The following is a 21,517-nucleotide window of genomic DNA, read 5'->3' on the forward strand; positions in this document are numbered from 1 at the left end:
TGGGGAGGGTATGTGCTTTGGTGAGTGCTGTGAAGTGTGTAAACCTGGCGATTCACAGACCTGTACCCCTGGGGATAAAAATATATGTTTATAAAAAATAAAAAATTAAAATAAAAAAATTATGGAAAGGGAAAAAACAAAACAAAACAAAAAACAAACAAACAAAAAAAACCGAAAGCAGAGATGAACTATTGGGACTTCATCAAGACAAAAATCTTCTGCACAGCAAAGGAAACAATCAACAAAACTAAAAGGCAACCTACAGAATGGGAGAAGATATTTGGAAATGATGTATTTGATAAAGGGCTCATATTCACAATCTACAAAGAACTTATCAAACTCAACAAAGAATGACCCAGTTAAGAGGGGGGCAGAAGACATGAATATATGCTTTTCCAAAGAAGACATTCAGATGGCTAACAGAAACATGAAAAGTTGCTTGACATCACTTATCATCAGGGAAAGACACATCAAAACCATGATGAGATACCGCCTCACACCTGTCAGAATGGCAGGTGTGCCATTAACAACACAAAAAACAACAGGTGTTGGCAAAGACGTAGAGAAAGAGGAATTCACTTTCACTGTTGGTGGGAAAGCACACCGGTACAGCCACTCTGGAGAACAGTATGGAGGTTCCTCAGGAAGTTAAAAGTAGAATTACCCTGTGGTTCAGCAGTTGAACTACTAGGTATTTACCCAAAGGATCCAAGAATACAGATTTAAAGGGATACATGCACCCCGATGTTTATAGCAGCATTATCAAAAACAGTCAAACAATGGAGAAAACCCATATGGAATGGAATGGAATGGAATGGAACGGAACGGAATGGAATATTACTCCATTACTCCAATATCAATGGACCATTACTTAGCCATCAAAGAATGAAATCTTTCCATTTGCAATGACATAGATGAAGCTAGAGTGTATTATGCCAAATGAAATAAGTCAATCAGAGAAAGACAAATACCATATGATCTCATTCGTATGTGGAATTTAAGAAAGAAAACAGACAAACATATGGGAAGGGAGAAAAGTATGAAAGGAGAGAGGGAAACAAGCTATTAGCAACTCTTAATGATAGAGAACAAACAGGAATGATGGAGGGAGGTTGGTGGGGGATGGCCTAGATGGATGATAGGTATTAAGGAGGGCATTTGTTATGATAAGCACTGGGTGTTGTATCTAAGTATTGAATCACTGAACCCTACTCCAGGTGTCAATATTGCATTGTATGTTCACTATCTAAAATTAATTTTTTATATTTTTAAAAAATGTTATTTATTTATTGACAGAGGGGTACATAGAGAATGAGAGAGAGTGCACACACGCATGCTCATGTGGTAGTGAGGCAAGGGGCAGAAGGGCAGGGAGATTGAATCTGGAGCAGACTCTGAGCTGACTGAACTGGTCACTCAGGCTGAGCCACCCAGGCACTCCTACCTAAAACTTAAATAAAAAAATAAATAAAATTTAAAAATCTTATAGCCAGGGCACCTGGGTGGCTCAGTGGGTTAACCTCTGCCTTCAGCTCAGGTTATGATCTCAGCGTCCTGGGATCAGCCCCGCATTGGGCTCTCTGCCCAGCAGGGAGACTGCTTCCCTCCCCATCTCTATCTGCCTCCTCTCTGCCTACTTGTGGTCTCTCTCTGTCAAATAAGTAAATAAAATCTTAAAAAAAAATTTAAAAAAATCTTATAGCAGGAACATATTTGATAGGTAATAATTAACTGGATTGAGAGACCACTAGGATCCTGCTCTGTCTGCTTCTGTCTTTCCCCTCCTCTCTTTCACTTGAGCTCTGCTAAAGAACTACTAGACAGTTTTGCCAAAACTGTAAAGGAGCACAACACAGTCCTTAGAAAATCAAACTGTATCTGTCATGTTTTCTGCATATCCTACTACAACATAGGTATATAAAAATTACATCAAAAGACTTTTGAGAGGCTACTTAGAGGATGCATCGGGCTTTATTTTTTTTTTTAAATTTCATTAATTTCATCTATTTGAAGAACTATATTTAATCACATGTAGGTTTTATTGCTATTAAGTATTTGAAATTACTTAAATCTATTGTTTTGTGTTGGAAGAATGACTCTGTAGAGGTTTGCAAACTGCTAACGCAGAATGAATGATTTTTTGTAGATTGTTACACGAGGTCTAAATAATCAGTTCCCAGAAGCAAGGCAGTAAATCTGTCAAATGTGGTAACCTGGTGCTCACTTGAGCTTATCAAGTCATAAGCCTTTCTGTTTATTAAACTAAGTTCAAGGAATGCAAGGAGAATATGACCTACCATATCTCTATTGCATTTTAATCACAAAAAACAAATTTCTTCCAGTTAAACACTCCATAATCTGAAAACAGTGATAGTGTAACACTTTTATTCAAACATTCCAGCAAATCATTAGCCATGTATAACACCTGCCATAGAACACTTAGATTCTATCTAGCCACGTTTGACCTTGCTAATATTTTAAAGAAGTTTTTATATATGTATAACATTATATATGTATTATGTAATATCAATATCATACAAACCTATATATGTATATACGTGATCTTAATGCACAAAAAGATTTTAATGTAAACCTCTAAAGAATTAACCAAAGAACTGGAAATCAGAAGACATGGAATTTTTCATTTTGTTTTTCGGTATCTTTGTTCTAATTGTTAAATCAATATGGATACATACAATGCTCACTTTAACAATGAATGAACGTAAAGAAAAATGTTAACAGTCTCTCCCTGCCTCCTTTCCAAACTCCTACCTTCTAGTAACCAAGAGTATCCATTCATTAGGTATTCTCCCACATCTTTCTCTAAGACAACATAGTTTTGTAGATCATATTTTGCCAATGCAAACAACACAGAGCAGCAGCACAGAACATGAGTCTCAAACGCTTCAGTGTCCTGTCTTCAAAAATAAGAATAATTCAAAACCAGAATGAGATATTCTTTTACATCCACTAGGAAGGTTGAAATTAAAAAATATAGACAATAACAAGAGCTGCTAAAGGTGTGGAGAAATTAGAACTCTAGCACATTGATGATGGGAATGCCAAATGGTGTAATCCCTTGGGAAACAGTTTGGTAGTTCCTCAAAATACTAAACGTAGAGTTACTAGGTGACCCAGCAACTCTAGATCTAGGTATATTTGTGAGAAATAAAAACTTTCTCCACACCAAAACAAATATTCTTGACAGCATTATTAATTATTATTATTTTTTAAGATTTTATTTATTTATTTGACAGACAGAGATCACAAGTAGGCAGAGAGGCAGGCAGAGAGAGAGAGGAGGAAGCAGGCTCCACTCAGGGCTCCATCCAACGACCCTGGGATCATGACCCAAGCCGAAGGCAGAGGCTTTAACCCACTGAGCCTCCCAGGTGCCCCAGCATTATTAATTATTGCCAGGAAGTGGAAACAACCCCAGCATTACTAATTATTGCCAGGAAGTGGAAACAACCTAAATGTCCATCAACTGATGAATAAACAGAATGTGGTATATCATACAATGCAGTATTATTCAGCCTTAAAAAGGAATTCGGTACTGATACATGAGACAACATGGGTGAAACGTTAAAGCATTATGCTAAATGAAAGAAACAAGTCACAAAAGACTACTTAGCATGTGATTCTGTGTATATGAAATGTCCAGAATAGGCAAATCATTAGAGACTGAAAGTGGTTTAATGGTTTCCAGGGGCTAGGTTATCAGACTACTGTTAGCCTGAAAATATTCTATAATTAGATTCTGGCTGGGTGCCCAACTCTGAAATTACTAAAACTCACTGAACTGTAAAGTTTATTTTATTTATTTACTAATTTTATTATTTGTTTTAATTGTACGATTTATTGACTATTTAAAGTAGGCTCCTGGCTGGGTGTGAACTCCTGATCCTGAGATCAAGACTTGAGCTGAGATCAAGAGTCAGATGCTTACCTGACTGAGCCACCCAGGTGCCCTGAACTGTAAACTTTAAATGGATGAATTTTATCTTATATGTAGTATATCTCAATAAATCTTTAAAAAAGAAAAATAAAGATGTCTAATTTAGTTTTTCTCCATAGTCTCTTTAGATTACAGAATTTCTTTCTCAAGCAATGTGAAAACATTTCCACATGCTTTTCTTATTTCTGTTGATAAATTCATTTCAATAACAAGTTCTTAAACTGTTTATTCAATCTACTACATTTCTCCCAATCTCTTAAAATTATTCTTCATATTTATGCCAAACTTGACTATTCATTCTGTGACATGAACGTCAGCTTTTAGTTAGGACAATACAGAATCCAAAATATCTTGGTAAAGAGAATAAAAAGTGAGTAAACAGTTGTCATAACCAGTGTCTTTATGGCTTTATATACACAGTAGAATTTATTATTCATCCTATTAATAAGAGATTCAAGAAAACAAAATATTGGATTAATCCCTTATGTATGGTATATCAGATTTCCATTTTCAGTATTTTTAGTATAATCACTACATTTGGTAACCTCAAAAACAGATATGCAAATAAACAAATCAGCCATCATTTTAGTTATGGCAAATACCCAACAAATGTACCATCTCTATAGAGACCTTCAGTAGCTGCTCAGGGATATCTCAGAAGGCAGAAGGTTCATGGGCTGCAGCCTGTCTAGAAGGGGGAGATCAGAAACTACATTTGCATAAGATGAAGGAAACGTCAAGTAACTCTTGTGTCCACGTGGATTAAAGAAATACAGAGGTTAGTTAGGGTGTGTCAGGGGGAGGGTGTTAAAGCCTCTCTACCACCCCTTTCTTGGTGCTGGTGCTGACTTAGCATTTTCTTAGTACTAGACATAATTTTTTCCTTGCTTCTTCTTTCTCTGTAGAAAATTTCCCTATTCATAACCAGAGAAGGCAAAGCTGAACATGACCATGACCCCCAGATGATGGACAACTGGACCAGAGTTGGGCCTTTGATTCGAAATAAGCTTATAATACTTTCTTCTCTTAAAACTCTCACTTCTTGGGGGCACCTGGGTGGCTCAGAGTCATGATTCCTGGGTTCTGGGATCAGGTCCTGCTTAAGGGGAGCCTGCTTCTCCCCCTGCCTCTGCCTGCCACTTCCCCTTCTAGTGCTCTCTCTGTCCTGCTCTCTCTCTGTCAAATTAAAAAGTAATTAATTAATTAATTAATTAAAACAAAAGAACTCTCACTTCTTGGACCTGGGACAAGATTTTGAGTCAGTTATCTGAGAGGTTATGTATTTTACTAAAGTAAGTTATAACTTAAAGGGAGACCTAGAAAATAAGTCTGGAAAAAAATAAGTTGGGACCAGATTGTCAAAACCTCAGCGTGCCAGTTTAAGGAGTATTTTCAAGGAAAATGGGAGGAATGAAAGGTTTCTAAATAGGAGATCAACAAAAATAAAGTAAAATGGTACGCAAGAAAAACTCAAGGGAGACAGACACTGGAGCTAAGCCCATGCAGAAGACTATTGCAATAGTCCCAGTAAAGGGCCTAGACTGGAATGTGAGAGGAGGGAGTGCAGAAGGTGGCAGAGATTTTACAGGTCTTGAAGTGAAAGAATCAATCACAGTTTGTGGCTGATCAGCTGTGGGAGCACAGGGATGCGGACAAGGTATGGAGAGATTGCCGATACCATAACATAGACAGGAAGTCTGGAGGTGGAGGCACTTTGGGATTAGATTAGTGGTTTCAATTATGGATATCTCTGATTGCCAGACATCTGAAATGAAATGTCAGCAGGCAATTGAAGCTAGGGGACTGGAGCTGAGGACAGGTCTTAGCTACATCTTGGATTTTCACAGCATGACAGCTACCATAAAGGTGGATAAGATTTCTGAGGGGGGGCTGGGGAAAAGGAGGAGATGGCTGAGAATTGATCTTGGGGAGACCCACCACTGTCCTGGGGCAGGAGGAAGCAAGGAAGCAAGCTGCCAGAGAAGGAGGTACCATTGCCACCCAGCTAGGAAGTGCCAGGACCGGCATTTGACTTCAAGTGTTTCCAATTTCAAAGCTTTTTCTATTACACCAAGCTGCCTTTTGAGCATATGAGAGAAGGCATCCTAAAACTTTCAAGAATAAAATGTTACTTAAGGATTTCACTAAGGAAAGCACGATTTATTTTTTTAAAGATATTATTTATTTGTGTGTGTGGGGGAGAGGGCATGCAAGCACAAGCAGGGGGAAGTGGCAGGCAGAGGGGGAAGGAGGCTCGCTGCTGAGCAAGGAGCCCTATGCTGGACCTGATCCCAGGACTCTGGGATCACGACTTGAGCCGAAGGCAGATGCTTAACAGACTGAGCCACCCAGGTGTCCCAGAAAGCATGATTTAGAATTGTATAACTATCGACATTGAGATCTATTTTATTGTAGCAAAGTGTTTTCTTTGTTAGTTCTCATAAGAACCATGTTAGGCAAACATCATCTCCATTCTGTAAATTAAAAAACTGAAGCTTAGAGGACTTCAAGGTTTGTGTGCAGTCATAAAGCAGTGAGTCAGAATCAGAGTGAAGGTGAAAAGGCTTAACTGTTAACCGCTAATACTCTGACAGTCTAGTCTCTAAAGTCGGTTAAGATGCTTAGAAAGCCAAGGTAACTCTTTTACACCTGTTGGCTGTAGTAGTTTGGAGTCAGCTGGGTTGAAGTTTGGGGCATTCCACCTTCCCTAACACGACTAAATGAAACCCTGTGGAACCCAGCTGTCATTATGGTGGGCTTTGCCCAATACTGAGGTCTTATGATTAAATCTTTGCCCAATACTGAGGTCTTATAATTAAATCTTCAGAAAAGTGTCCAAGGCTCAGCATGATGTGACCCTTGGCCTCCCTGCCTATTCTCTCTCTCCTCTTACGTGACTTGGCTATTGGTTCTGGATGCCCAGCCACCATGGCATTCTCTTATCACCTCCTAGAATAGGCTGTGCCCCTTCCCAACTCAGGCCCTTTGCACAGGCTGTTTCCTTGACTTCTAATGCACACTCTCCTCTTTGCTTGGCTAATGTTCATTCATTCCTTCTTCAGGTCTCACCCTTAATTTCACCTCCTCAGAGAAACTTTCCCTAACCCCCTAGTCTATGTCAGACTCCCCTGTTGCCCCACTCAAAATTCCCCGTGCTTCTCCATCAAGGCACTTATCATAGTGTAATTTATTAATTATCTGGTTAATTATTTCTTCTTACCTTGCTCCACTAAACTGAATTCCAAGAAGGCAAGAACCATATCATATTTTATACTGTCTCCTAGCACACATACCTTGCACATAATCAATATCTAATAAATATTTGTTGAATAAATCAATGGATTTCAATAATATCTGTGAAAATAGTTTTGTAAAGTTTTATGTTATTGCTATCATTGTTATTAATACTCTGATGCTTGGAATTTATCTTGTATTTCAATGATGTTTCAATGATGTTGATGATAATGAATTTGTAAGTGTTAAATTATTGTAATGTATTTTCTTCTATTTTAATAGCGGATCCCAACTTTAGCCCACCTTGTGGTTTTAGTTAAAGAAGGGCAAAAGTCAACCAGGCAAAGACAACCAGATTTTCATTCGACTGTGACAGGAATGCTAACTAGACAGAAAGGATCTAAATTCCTCACCTGACCTCTTGCCCATAAGATGATGAGTCAACCCTAAGAGATTCACACTTAAACCAGAAGAATTTTGGCAATTTTTCTGGTACTACTTGTTCCCAGGAGAAAGTATGTGTTTGCAGACAAATGTGTTTGCTTTTTTTTCTGTCAGAAAACATAGACCATGTTACGCAAGATGCTTCCAACTTTTGCCATGGTTGCCAAGACATTAAGATAAATTTTAATTACTAGTGTCCAAATTTAACTCTTCAAAGCCTGATTCTCTCCTCCTTGGCCCTTTTAAAGTGATTTCTGTTCTATTCTGTATAACAAACAGACTCAGTCTCTGCCCTTGGGAACTTACATTCTAGCAAAATAATAATAATAGCTAACTTCTAGTTAGAGCTTATCATATACCAGGCACTATGCTGGGAACCTTATGCAAATGATTTCATATAATCTTCACAATTCCATGAATAGTCATTATTAATTTCCCTCTCATTTTTAGGTGAGAGGGGGAGGTTAGGTAATTTATTCAAAATCCAGTTTGAAGTTTGTTAGATATAAGCCAGGGTGATGTTCACAGCCTTTAACAGCAGCTATGGCAAGGACTTCCAGTAATCAGAATCGACACTGTGACTCTGCAGTAGGGACTAGGAGGGCTCCCTTTACTTCCTGGATCATGTACTGGTCCAGTGATTGTGGGGGAGGGGCAGATAGTGTGGGAATTTAATTGAATCTCAGCTCTGAATATAAAACAAGACATTTGGTAAGTAAATAGAGTATTAGCCGAAAAACCAATTCAGCAGACAACTTATTCTGCCTGACACTATGTAAGACCCTGAGAGTGGAGTAGGAATGAGGAAGTGATCTCTCTCATCTCACAGAGCTCAGAACTGGGAGATCTGAGAGTTGGTCTTAGTGCTGTTTTCAGAACTGGACAAGATACTGAGGGAGCTACTAGCGTCTTAGACTTCTTGGAGAAGGGATTAATTTTCTAATCAGTAAAACTCAGGGGAGGCAGCATGGTGATTGATTTTTATGGGGCCTTAGATCATCAATGACCACTTTTTTTTTTTTTAAAGAGAGCAAGCAGGGTAGGGGCACAGGAGTGGGGAGGAGGGAGAGAGAGAGAATCTTAAGCAGGCTCCATAGCCAACACCGAGCCCGATGCAGGGCTTGAACTCATGACTCAGATCATGAGTCTAAATCAAGTGTCAGAAGCTCAATTGACCAAGCCACCCAGGTACCCCTATCAATGGCCACTTCTAAAAGATGTTTAAATTTCTTCATGTGTATGTCATGTCCCACTCAGCTGACATTGTTTTCCTTATTTGGTGGCACTATGATAGCCTGACTGTGAAACTCTACAAGGCAGTAAAATTGATTTAGACTGTTAAATAATTTAGAACAAGTCAACCCTGCACACAAATATGTAATTACATGAATTGCTGTTATTGATGTCAGAATGTAACTGTTTACCCAATGGAAGCTAAAGGTGTTCTCTAATTAAACTCTTTTAAATTCATGCTGATATTTGTACAGTTGAGATCATAATTATGTTCAAATAATTCTTGGTGCTTCTGGGAACATGTGGCTATAGAAAATAATAGTGTTGCTATAATTATTTTCGGTGTGTATTAAATGATGTAATGGTTTATGCAATGGTAATGTTCAGATGCACTGGTGTGTTAATGATGTGATTGTTGAAAACAGTAAACTACATTATCATTAAAAATCTGTGACTGGCAATCGGAGAAAGACAACTATCATATGATCTCCCTGATATGAGGAAGTGGTGATGCAACATGGGGAGTTAAGGAGGTAGAAGAATGAATGAAACAAGATGGGATCAGGAGGGAGACAAACCATAAGTGACTCTTAATCTCACAAAACAAACTGAGGGTTGCTGGGGGGAGGGTGTTTGGGAGAGGGTGGTGGGGTTATGGACATTGGGGAGGGTATGTGCTATGGTGAGTGCTGTGAAGTGTGTAAACCTGGCGATTCACAGACCTGTACCCCTGGGGACAAAAATACATTATATGTTTATAAAAAAAAAATTTAAAAAAATCTGTGACTGGGCAATCTACTTTCTGCTGTATCTGCTAAAGCATAATATATTATGCTAAAGTCTTTTTTTCATGTGTATGATAAATAACATGTGTTGCTTTCCTACATGGTTCACCATCTTTCATCATCTATATGAATATGCCAGAATAAGACTTTCCAAGGCTCATGCTTAGAGTGAACTCAGAATACACAGACTCTGGAATTTATCTGTCCTCATAGACAACACATATTTCTGAATACTATCAGTAACTGACATACTTGTAAGCGGGGCAACAGAAACTAGGGAGATGGGTAAAGAAGCAAAAGATTGACATGATATCTCACCTCTTAGGCCCCATTCCTTTACTACTGGTAGCATGCTTATTACACTTAAAGCCTCAGTGATTATATTCAAGGAAACCTTCCACAAAACAACTACATCTATTTTAACTATTGAACAAGACTTATTTGTTCAAATCTCCAAGACCCTTAGAGCTGGACATATGTATGTTTAGAATAATGATACTAAAAAAGTCTTCATTGTATTGTGTGTGAATATACCCATGGAGGAAGACATTTACCTTTGGCTGTCACCAGCAATTCATGGCCTAGTGCTGCAGTATGGCAAAGCTGAAAAGTGTTCAGGACCCAAAGGCAGGTGGACCTGGGCTCAGAGTATGGTTCTGAAACGTATTGCTATGATGGTAGCCAAGATACTTAACTTCTCCAAGCCTCCATTTCCTTAGACCTTGGTTTCTCAACAGTGGCACTATTGATATTTTGGTAATTCTTTGTTGTGGGGAAATAACCTGTAGAATGTTTGGCATCTCTACTCACTAGATGCCAGTAGCAGTTCCCCATAGTCATGACACTCAAAAATGTCTCCAGGCATTGCTCTTTTCACTAGAGTAAATCACCCATAGTTAAGACTCACTGATTTTTTTTTTTAGCTGTTCGTAAGCCTTTAAAATTTTTTTTTAATTTTTAAAATTAACATATAATGTATTATTAGCCCCAGGGGTACAGGTCTGTGAATCACCAGGGTTACACACTTCACAGCACTCACCATAACACATACCTTCCCCAATGTCCATAATCCCACCACCCCCTCCCTACTCCCTTCCCCCAGTAACCCTCAGTTTGTTTTGTGAGATTAAGTCTCTTATGGTTTAAGACCCACTGTTTTGATGTTAAGTTACGGATTATAGTGCCCACTTCATTCCATTGAAGATGTCCACATTCTAGTGATTAGAACCTATAAATGTCTAACCTTAATGGCAAAGGGGGATTAAGGTTGCAGATAGAATTAAGATTGCTAATAAACTGACCTTAAAAACAGGAAGATTATTCTGGATTATCTGGGTGTACCTAATGTGATCTACAAGGATCCTTTAAAGTGAAAAGATGAGGCAGAAGAGGTCAGAGCAGTACCGTGTGAGAGGGACTTGAGTTGTCTTTGCTAGCTTTGAAGATGGATGAAGGAGTCCACAAGCCAAAGAATGCAGGCAGTCTCTAGAAGGAGAATATCAGGGAAACAGATCCTACCAACAGTGTATGAGAGGGAACACAACCCTACCATTACCTTAATTTTACCCCAGTGAAACCAATGTCAGACTTCTGACCTACAAAAGAGTAGGATAACAAATTTCTGTTTCTTTAAGCAATAAATGGTAACTTATTACAGCAGCAATTAGAAAACTACTATAATAGAGCTATTATGAATATAATGATAGGATGCACATGTGTTACTATTTCCTGAAAAATAGTAAGTGTTCAATCAATGTTAGTGATATTCTGTATTAGAGAAAAAAGATTGGGTCATAATGCACTCACCTGTAAATTCTTATAGTGTCCTAGGCCTTTTAAAAGGATTCAGGGAACCATAGGATACTAGACATATATCCTCTCCCTAATCTTAACCATAATTCTAACACTAACATTAACCCCTAACCACTAACCACTAATTCCTAACCCTAAACCCTAACTCTATCCCTAACCATAACCCTAAAGTTATCCCTCTGGAGAGATCTCTAAACTATAGGATATTATGCACATACTCTCACACTGTCCCTAACCCTAGTACTTAACCATTATTCTGGCCCTAAACTGAACCCTAATCCTAGAACTGAGGGAAAAAAAGAATTATATTGTACACCTGAATCCAATATTATACTGTATGTTAGTCAACTGGAATTAAAACAAAAACTAAAAAAAAAAAAAATAAAAATAAAAGGATTCATGGATTTCATGGAACATGCTATCTGGACCTACCACTTGTCCAACTGTAGCAAGAAATCCCCCATTCTGCCTTGGTATTCATGCTGCTGCTTAAGTGTTCAACCTATAACTCTGTGCTCTATATTCTCAGTTCTCTGAGTCCTTGACTTCATTCTCCTCGAAGGCCTTCCTTTTTGTGGTCACTACACTAGATCTGTGACTTCGGCGCTGTCCTTTGAGTTTTCTTTTGAGTATGGTATTTTTCTTATTCTCTGGGTATTGCAGAACTGCAGTGACAAGGCATGTAAGCTTGTGTCTCAAACCTACTGTAGCTGCATAAGTTGTTCTAGCCTACCAGCAAATCCTCTTCCTGGGGTGCAGACAGGGCAACTGGGATAGCTTTGTTTTGCGTCTTTGGTGCTCTATTGTTTGAAGCCATTACATTTATTTTTTTTTTTCCTTCAACTTTTTATTTAAATTCTAGTTGGTTAACATACTATAATATTAATTTCAGGTGTAGAATTTAGTGATTCATCACTAACATACAACACCCTGTGCTCATCACTACTAGTACCCTCCTTAACCCATTATCCATTTAACCCATCTCCCCATCCACGTCCTCTCCACCAGTTTGCTCTCTATAGTCAATAGTCTGTTTCTTGGTTTGCCTCTTCCTCTCTCTCTCTCTCTTTTTTGATATGTTTATCTATTCTGTTTCTTAAATTCCACATATGAGTTAGACATTACATTTATAATCATTTTGTTTTCCCAGTAGACTGACCTTCTCATCATTGTAACATGTCTTTCTGTCTCCAGTAATTTTCTTTTCTCTGACGTCTACTTTATCTGTAATATAGACATTTCTGATGTTTTTTAAAAATTAGTGCTCGCATGATATATCTTTTTCCATCTTTTTACCTTTAACCTACTAATACAGTTGTATTTAAGTTGTCTTTCTTATAGATAGCATATTGTTGGATCATGTTTTAAATCCATTTTGTCAATCCCTGTCTCTTTAGTGGTATGATTGGATGATTTACATTTGAAGGAATTATTGCTATGTTAGGGTTTAAGTCTACCATTTTATTACTTGTTTTCTATTTATTTCCTGTTTCTCATTCCACTGTTTCTATTTTTACCCTCCTATATGTTACTTGAGTGTTTTTAGGATTTCTGTTTGATTTATTATTGTCTTTTTCAGTTTATTACTTCACATAGTGATTAGTGATTGCTCTATGTATCACAATATACACATGTAATTTATCATAATCTACTGTTATCTATGTTTTCCCACTTCAAGCAAAGTATGGAAAACTTACTTCTATTTAGACTTCTTTACCTTCTCCACTTTTTAAATATAATTGTCTTATGTGTTGCAATACATTGAGCCCCACATCAGATGCTGTTATAATTTTTGCTTCCATCATCAAAACAATTTAAGAAACATGAGGCATAGGATTTCAATGAAATAGACTGAGAGTCCAGAAATAAACCCCGACATTTATTGTTAATTAATTTTCAATAAGGGTGCCAAGATAATTCAATGGGGAATAACAGCCTTTTCAACAAATGATGCTGAGACAACTGAAGGGGGTATGCCAGAATCTCATCAATTCTCTGAATACCAGGAAAAAAAAGATTTTGGAAGGAAGAAAGAGGGGAGTAAACTGTTTCAAAAGCTACTGAGAAAATGAAAATGGAATTATTTATTATCAACATCATGAAAATACATTTTAATGAATAATCATTTTAAATTATTTTTAACAAATAAATTAATAAATTTTACTCAATAAATTTTAATCAGAGTATTAATAATGGTAATAGCAATAACACTTATATAATATTTTAGAGTTTACAAAACATAATTTCACAGACATGAAATCCATTGATTTATTCAACAAATATTTATTGGACATTGATTATGTGCAAGGCATGTGTGCTTCCTCAGCTTCTCATTGGCTTCTACAGGACACCCATATTCTCATGGTCAGAAGCAACAACTAACACAAATTTCAGTACATTCGCAGTGGCTCCAGATCATATTTGTAAACTCTAATAGCTTGTATTTACTTTCCCCAAACTTATATCAACTTTCCCTTCCCATTTGCCTGCCCTGTAGACTTCAAGCTTCAGCATTAAAAGCAGAAACAACAGCCTTATAGAGATGTATTAAGCTTCACAATTACATGATGTCACAATGCTATACCCAATTCTCTTATATATAGCAATATATTCTAGTGGTACTGTCTCCATGACTGATACACTGAAACCAATAATCCTCTGTCAGTTTATCACAGATCACTCCAAGCTGGGCTTTCATCATTTTAAGCAACATTTTGGATTGCTGATATAATTATTTTTTAAACAAATATTTTATTTTAGGATAGTTTTAATTTATAGAAAAATTGGGAACATAGAACAGAGAGTTTCTAATTTCCCTAATCCTTACTTTATCCTATTATTTTTAGTAACAATTTTATTGAGATATAATTCACATACAGTATCATTCACCTATTTAAAGTACACAATCCAACTACCTTTAGTGTATTCACAGAGTTGTGCAACTATCATTACAATCAATTTTAGAACATTTTGATTCCCCCCCCAAAAAACCTATACCTACTAGTAATGATTCCTTATTTTCCTCCCATCCTAGGCAACTACTAGTCTATTTTCTGTCTCTATGCATTTGCCTATACTGGACATTTCACACACTTGGAATCATCCATTATGTGGTCCTTTGTGACCGGCACTTTTCACTGAGCACTGTGTTTTCTGAATTCATTCATCTTTTACCAAGGATTAGTATTTTATTTCTTTTTATTGCTGAGTAATATTCCATTGTATAGATATGCCAGATTTTAAAAAATCTATTTATTAATTAATGGGCATTTGAGTCACTCATTTTTTGTCTATGATGGGTAATGTGGCTACGAACATTTGTGTGCTAGTTTTGGATGAGCATATGTTTATATTTGTCTTCAGTATATACCTGTAAGTGGGATTGTTAGGTTTATGTTTTGTATTTTGGAGAACTTCCAGACTGTTTTCCAAAGTGGCTATGCTCTTTACATTTCCACAAGCAGTGTACAAGGGATTATCATCTCTCTCTTTTTTCTTATTATAGTCATTCTTCTGATTATAGGGTGTTAACTGGGAGCTCATTGTGGTTTTGATTTGCATTACCCTTATGACTAATGACACTGAGCATCTTTTCCTGTGCTTTGTTGACCACATGTATATCTTCTTTGGGGCTATGTCTATTTAGATCCTTTGCTTATTTTTAAATTGAGTTATTTGCCTTTTATTATTGAGTTGTAAGAGTTCTTAATATATTCCAGATATGTCTCTTATCAGATACATGATTTGAAAAAATTTTCTTCCATTTTCACTTTATTGATGGTGTCCTTTGAAGCACAAAACCTTTAATGTGGATAGTGTCTAATTTAATATTTTGTTACTGTTGTTATTTGAACCAGGGACATCATCTTTTAACTGAGCTCCTGAACATTGATCTGATCTCACAACACCTTCACTGGCAGTTGAATCACTCAAAAACAAACAAAATTTGTTATTTTAATAAAACTGGTATCTCATTAAGTAGAAATCATAGAAAAACTGGGGTAGAAGTTGAGGAATACCAAGTACAAGTGCCCTATCTTAGCTACATTTATATCAGATGAACAGAGAGCATGTGTGCAAGGTACCCTAAATGCCTACTGAAGTCTAACCTTGCACCACTGAGATATGCTCTACTGACAATCAACACTTCAAGGTGGGTTTGCACATCATCTCTTAAAAAAAAAAAACAGACTTTCAATGGGGAGGGTTGATGAAACAAGCCATTGGTCCTGCTACTACACCTGTTCCCAAGACCATAAGTTACATTCTTCATCTTTCTCCTCTACAATCCATTTAATATTTTCTTACCTTTGGCCATTATTTCAGCCTCTCTGGATTCTCTACCTGGTGAAATCACCTACACCTTCATCTCTGGGGGTACTGTGGCTTTGATTGTCTTAGTCCATCAAGCCCATGGTTACTATATTTATTTATTTTTATTCACTGGGAATGGAAACACTAAGGGATTTCCAAAGAGTTCTTCAAGTTGTAAGCTCTTTCCTGACCATCAGAGTAGCAGCAACCTTGTAATCCCAGTTATTGCAGCCATAGAATAACTCCTTTCTCTGCCTGTTGATTCAAGAACATGAGAAGTCCTAAGTGCCCAGGCATGAGTTGTTCTGGGTACAGTGAAATATTACTGTGTGTCTGGTGAATGCATTCTCTTCTCTTTGGGAGCCAGGACATCTAATTTAGAGTTGCAGGGTTAGGAAACAAATTCTGCACATGGGCCTATGAAAGAGATGGTGAGAGGAGCCCATTGCTGGTTTCTAGACCTGTGTAGTACACTTGTGAGGAGCAGGCACCGTATAGCATGCATTTGTTGAATGCGTATATCACATCTGGAAGGACTCCGCAACAACCATGTGGGATGATGTCTCCAAGCTGGCACCTTAACTGAACCATTTCAAAGATCTAACAGGCTTACACTCTGGGAAATGTGGTATACAGAGAACTAGTGTGTCCCATGACCATATGCCCATCATCATACACCCCTTTGCTATGAAATGGTTTCTTTGGTCTGTGGCAGTGTTTCACAGAATCTCATGTTGGTAAAGCACCTTCTATAAAGACCTTAGAGAGTGATGCTGTCAAAAGTACTGGTGGCAGAGACTCATCAAGAAAAAAGGAGAAATGACCCAAATAAGTAAAATCAGAAAAGAGAGATGAGAAGTAACAACTGACAACACAAAGATACAGAGGATTATAAGAGACCACTATGAACAATTATATGCCAACAAACTAGAGAACCTAGAAGAAATGGATAAATTCCTAGAAACACACACTCTTCTAAAATTGAACCAGGAAGAAATAGGAAATCTGAATAAACCTATTATAAGTAATGAAATTGAATCGGTAATCCAAAAATACCCAAAGATAAAAGTCCAGGAACAGATGAATTCACAGGTAAATTCTACTGGACATTTAAAAAAGTGTTAATATCTATTCTCTTCAAACTATTCCAAAAAACAGAAAAAGAAGGAAAGCTTCCAGATACTTTTTATGAAGCCAGGATTACCCTGATACCAAAATCAGACGAAGACACCACAAAAAAAAAAAAAGAAAACTCCAAGCCAGTATCCCTGATAAACTTAGATGCAAAAATCCTCAATAAAATATTAGCAAACTGCATACAACAGTACATTAAAAAGATCATTCACCATGATCAAGTGGGATTTACTCCTGGGATGAAAGAATGGTTCAACATTTGCAAATCAATTGATATAATACACCACATCAACAAAATGAAGATACAAATCATATGATCACCTCAACAGATGCAGAAAAAGCATTTAACGAGATTCAACATCCATTCATGATAAAAACTCTCAGCAAAGTGGGGTTAGAGGAGACATAAAAAAAACCCATAGCGAACAACATACTCAATGGTGAAAAACTGAGTTTTCCCCCTAAGGTCAGGAACAAGACAAGGATTCCATTCTTACCATTTTTATTCAACATTGTACTAGAATCCCAGTCACAGTAATCAGAAAAAGAAAAAGAAAAAAGAGACATCCATACTGGTAAAGAAAAAGTTAAACTGTCATCCTTTGCAGACAACGTATTATGGACAAACAAAAAGCAGAATGAGACCAATAAATACAGAGAATAAACTGATGTTTTCCAGAGGGAAGTGGGTCAGAGAATAGGCAAAACGAGTGATGCGAAGTGGGAGTTAAAGGCTTCCAGTTATGGAATGAATAAGTTATGGGGATAAAAGGCACAAAATAAGCAATACAGTCAATGATATTTTAATAGTGATGTATCAGGAGAGATGGTAGCTACCATTGTGGTGATTAGAGCATGATGTATAAACTTGCAAATCACTACTTTGTATACCTGAAACTAATGTCATATTGCGTGTAAATTATAGTCAAATTAAAAAATTAACACAGAGAAAAAAGTACTATAGGGAGGGAATTCACATCCTCATTCAAAGTGTCAAAGACTAATTACTGCCCCTCTTGAATTGAAAGGATCCAAAAGAATCAATTTATCCAGGAGGCTAACTAGCCTTCCCAGCGGGTATTGTACTGAGAACACAGCTTTGGTCTCTGCGGCTTCCCAGTTCTGTATTCAGCAGCAGAAGCTATGGTTAGAGAGAACCTGTGATGTTGTCCCCGTGTATAACTTCTAACCTTGCTGCCATGTTACTCTGCATGTGGGCGCATTGTGGAAGTTCTTGGCCAGCTGAGAAGAGTTACTCAATTTACCTGGTTGGTGGGGGTTTCATCTGCAGTGGGTGTTTTCTGATGGCAAAACATAAAGCTCTCTCTTTGCCTACTACCAGAAATCCATCCACATGTATCTTTCCCAGAACTCCTTGTCTCTAATATTCCACTTCTGCTGCTTCTAGGACTTGATTAACCAGTCAAGACATTGACTCCTCGGGCACCTGGGTGGTTCAGTTGGTTAAGCAACCGCCTTTGGCTCAGGTCATGGTCCCGGAGTCCGGGGATCGAGTCCCGCATCAGGCTCCCAGCTCCATGGGGAGTCTGCTTCTCCCTCTGACCTTCTCGCCTCTCATGCTCTCTCTCACTGTCTCTCAAAAAAAAAAAAAAAAAAAAAAAAGACATTGACTCCTCTAGTAGGGTTGGAGACAGTAATATAGAAAACAGAGGGATTCTCTGTAAAGGAGGGCAGAAATTTTGGGTGATGGCTGAAGAGAGAGCAAGATAATTTTTTCAAGAAAAGAGAAAACTAGAATGTGTCAGTATACCGATGGAGATAATGCAATAGAAATAGAAAACTGGTATAGTATACAGAGAAGAGAATTCCTGGAGATGGATTCCAGTAGCCTTGAAATGCATTATAAATGGAAGTTTTTTATTTGAGGATAAATTACAATATATTTTAATCATTTCTATATAAAATTAATGCAATTGTACAATTAATTAGTTCAAAACATATTAAGCATCTTCCAGGAGCTAAGAACATGCTATTTCTAGGGACATAGTGATAGATAAGAATTTTTTACAGAACTTACAATCAGAAATGATTGCAGAAAAAGTAATTGCAATTCAATGTGAGAAATGCTATAATAGAAGCATGGAATTAAGGATTTTCATTTTGATATACTATGCCCGAAACACTCAAATAACTGCTTAGATATATAAAGTCTAACTAAGTGTAAAAAATCTACAACTAGTTCTTGCAGGATTTAAAAATATCTTTTATCTGCTTTCTTGTACTTATAGGGGGAGAAGCAAAAGAGAAACTAGTTCTTTTTAATTTGTCCTCTTTTTTTTCTCACTGCAAAATAGAGGTGACGTAAATGTAAATGTGGTTATAAAAAGTTACAATTATGAATAATTGGTACTGTCAGTTACAGATCCTGATAAATTGCTGGTATGTAGAATCATTAAGATAATTGGCAAAGAAATTTTACAAAATCAGATACTGCTTCCCTAAAAGCTTATTAGGGGGAAATAGCATCAGAATAGAGAAAATGAAGCTTATTTTATTTGGGCTTTACTGTCTTTCACTGAGCGTGCATTATGCATAAAACTGCACAGTATCGTTCAATTTCTAGAAGGTTTACTTTGAGGTCAGTGCAATTCTAGGAAGAGGAATGTAAGTCCAGAGATGGAAAATATCTTCACATTTTAAGATATTGTTCTGTATTTCTCATATTAATACCACTCACGTGTAATGTCTCCTGAGGGGAATATGGATGATGGTCAAATGGAGCTGAGTTTGGGCAACAGACAACAATGGCATCTGGGAGTAAATGGAGTTGCCTAGGACCAAACCAAGACCCATCTTCTTCCCTGCATCTAATCAGCCTACTTAAACTGTTCCCACCTCCCACAGAAAGTACACTCTCATAAGCTTTCAAAAGCAAAACTAATTTTTTTTAAGGAATTTTTTTTTTTTTTGACAGAGAGAGATCACAAGTAGGCAGAGAGGCAGGCAGAGAGAGAGGAGGAAGCAGGCTCCCTGCTGAACAGAGAGCCTGATGCGGGGCTCTATCCCAGGATGCTGGGATCATGACCCGAGCTGAAGGCAGAGGCTTTAACCCACTGAGCCACCCAGGCGCCCCAGCAAAACTAATTTTTATAGTTTTCCAGCTTTATTAAGTATAAATTATTTCTGTTGTCATGATATAAATTGCATTATATTTATATATATAATTATATATGGACATTGAGTCAAGTCACAGTTAACCAGTTAACATATTATATTTTGTAAGCATTTGATTGGATGTCTGAAAATCTTGGAGCCAGTATTATTTTTCTTTCCATGTCTGAAACATATTGGAGTCCCTCAAAGTGTCATTAACCATAGATGCTTAGCAGTAATGTCTAGTGGATAAAATTAAGGTGGCACATAACAAAAAGCACATTTTTCTTTTTCCTTATTCAAAATGTCTCGCCTATCTCAGCATTCTAAAGTTATTCTATCTGTTCATTTAATTGATTTGCAATTCATTTGTATATGATCAAAATGGAACTTCATTTTTGCATATGTGGAATTTCAAATTGCCTCGTCTGTTTGATGGTTAGTGGAGGTACACATTACAGGTACACATTACATTTAGTTAAGCCACTCAGCTGTCCAGGTTGTAGAGAGTCAGGAAGAAAGGACAGAAGGTGTCCCTCCAAAATTCATGTGCTGAAACCCTAATCTCCAATGTAATGGCACTTGGAAATAGGGCATTTGAGAAGTAATTAGATCATGCGAGTGAGCCCTGGTGATGGAATTGGGGACCTTTTAAGAAGAGACTTGAGAGAGCTTACTTCCTCTCTGCTATCCTCCATGTGAGGACACAACAAGACAATGGTCACCTGCAAACTAGCAAGAGAGTCCTCTCCCTGATCTTGGACTTCCCAGTCTCCAACTGTGAGAAATAAATTTCTGATGTTTAAGCCACCCAGCCTATAGCATCTTGTTTATAGCAGCCTGAACTAAGACATCAGGTAAAGGAAGTTATGATTACAACTAATGACTATTTTGTAAGAGATACTTATCTGGTGGCAAGTAATCAAAGACATTCTAGGTAAAAGGACAAATCTGAAAACTAGGGCTGATCAATTTTTAATTTCAAGATGTCAGTGATCTCTTCTCTACAAAAGAGCTGCATGTTTGAAGCATGTCTCAGATAGGAACTTCCCAAAAGGAACCTTAAGATTTGACATTAAAGTGTGTACTGAATCTGATGCTGGTCCTGGGAGATAGCAGACTCTGACGAAAGCCTTCTCTATGGGCTTTATTGCTGTCCTCAAGAAAGTGTTGGAAAGGGGCTCAGAGCAGTGCATAAAGATCCCTGCTTCACTGAAGGTCAGAGCTTGCCTTAAAAATTGCTCACAGTAAGATCTCAGAACTGAAGCAAGAGGTACCAGGAGAACATCACCAGGTAGGAATGAAAGTGAAATCCCTGGTTCACTCTTTGCGATGTGCCTGTAGACTGGCTGTGTTCTCCGGTAACCCTCCTCAAATAGTTGCTTTCTCTGAGATCTGCAACCATACCTCTCCCACCTAGAGGTGGTAACAGCTCCCTGCAGTTGCTAGCACCAGGGTTCTTCTCCATCTTTTGTTGGTTTCCCTAAGC

Source organism: Mustela nigripes, chromosome 3, assembly GCF_022355385.1.
Source record: "Mustela nigripes isolate SB6536 chromosome 3, MUSNIG.SB6536, whole genome shotgun sequence".
Classification (NCBI taxonomy): Eukaryota; Metazoa; Chordata; class Mammalia; order Carnivora; family Mustelidae; genus Mustela; species Mustela nigripes.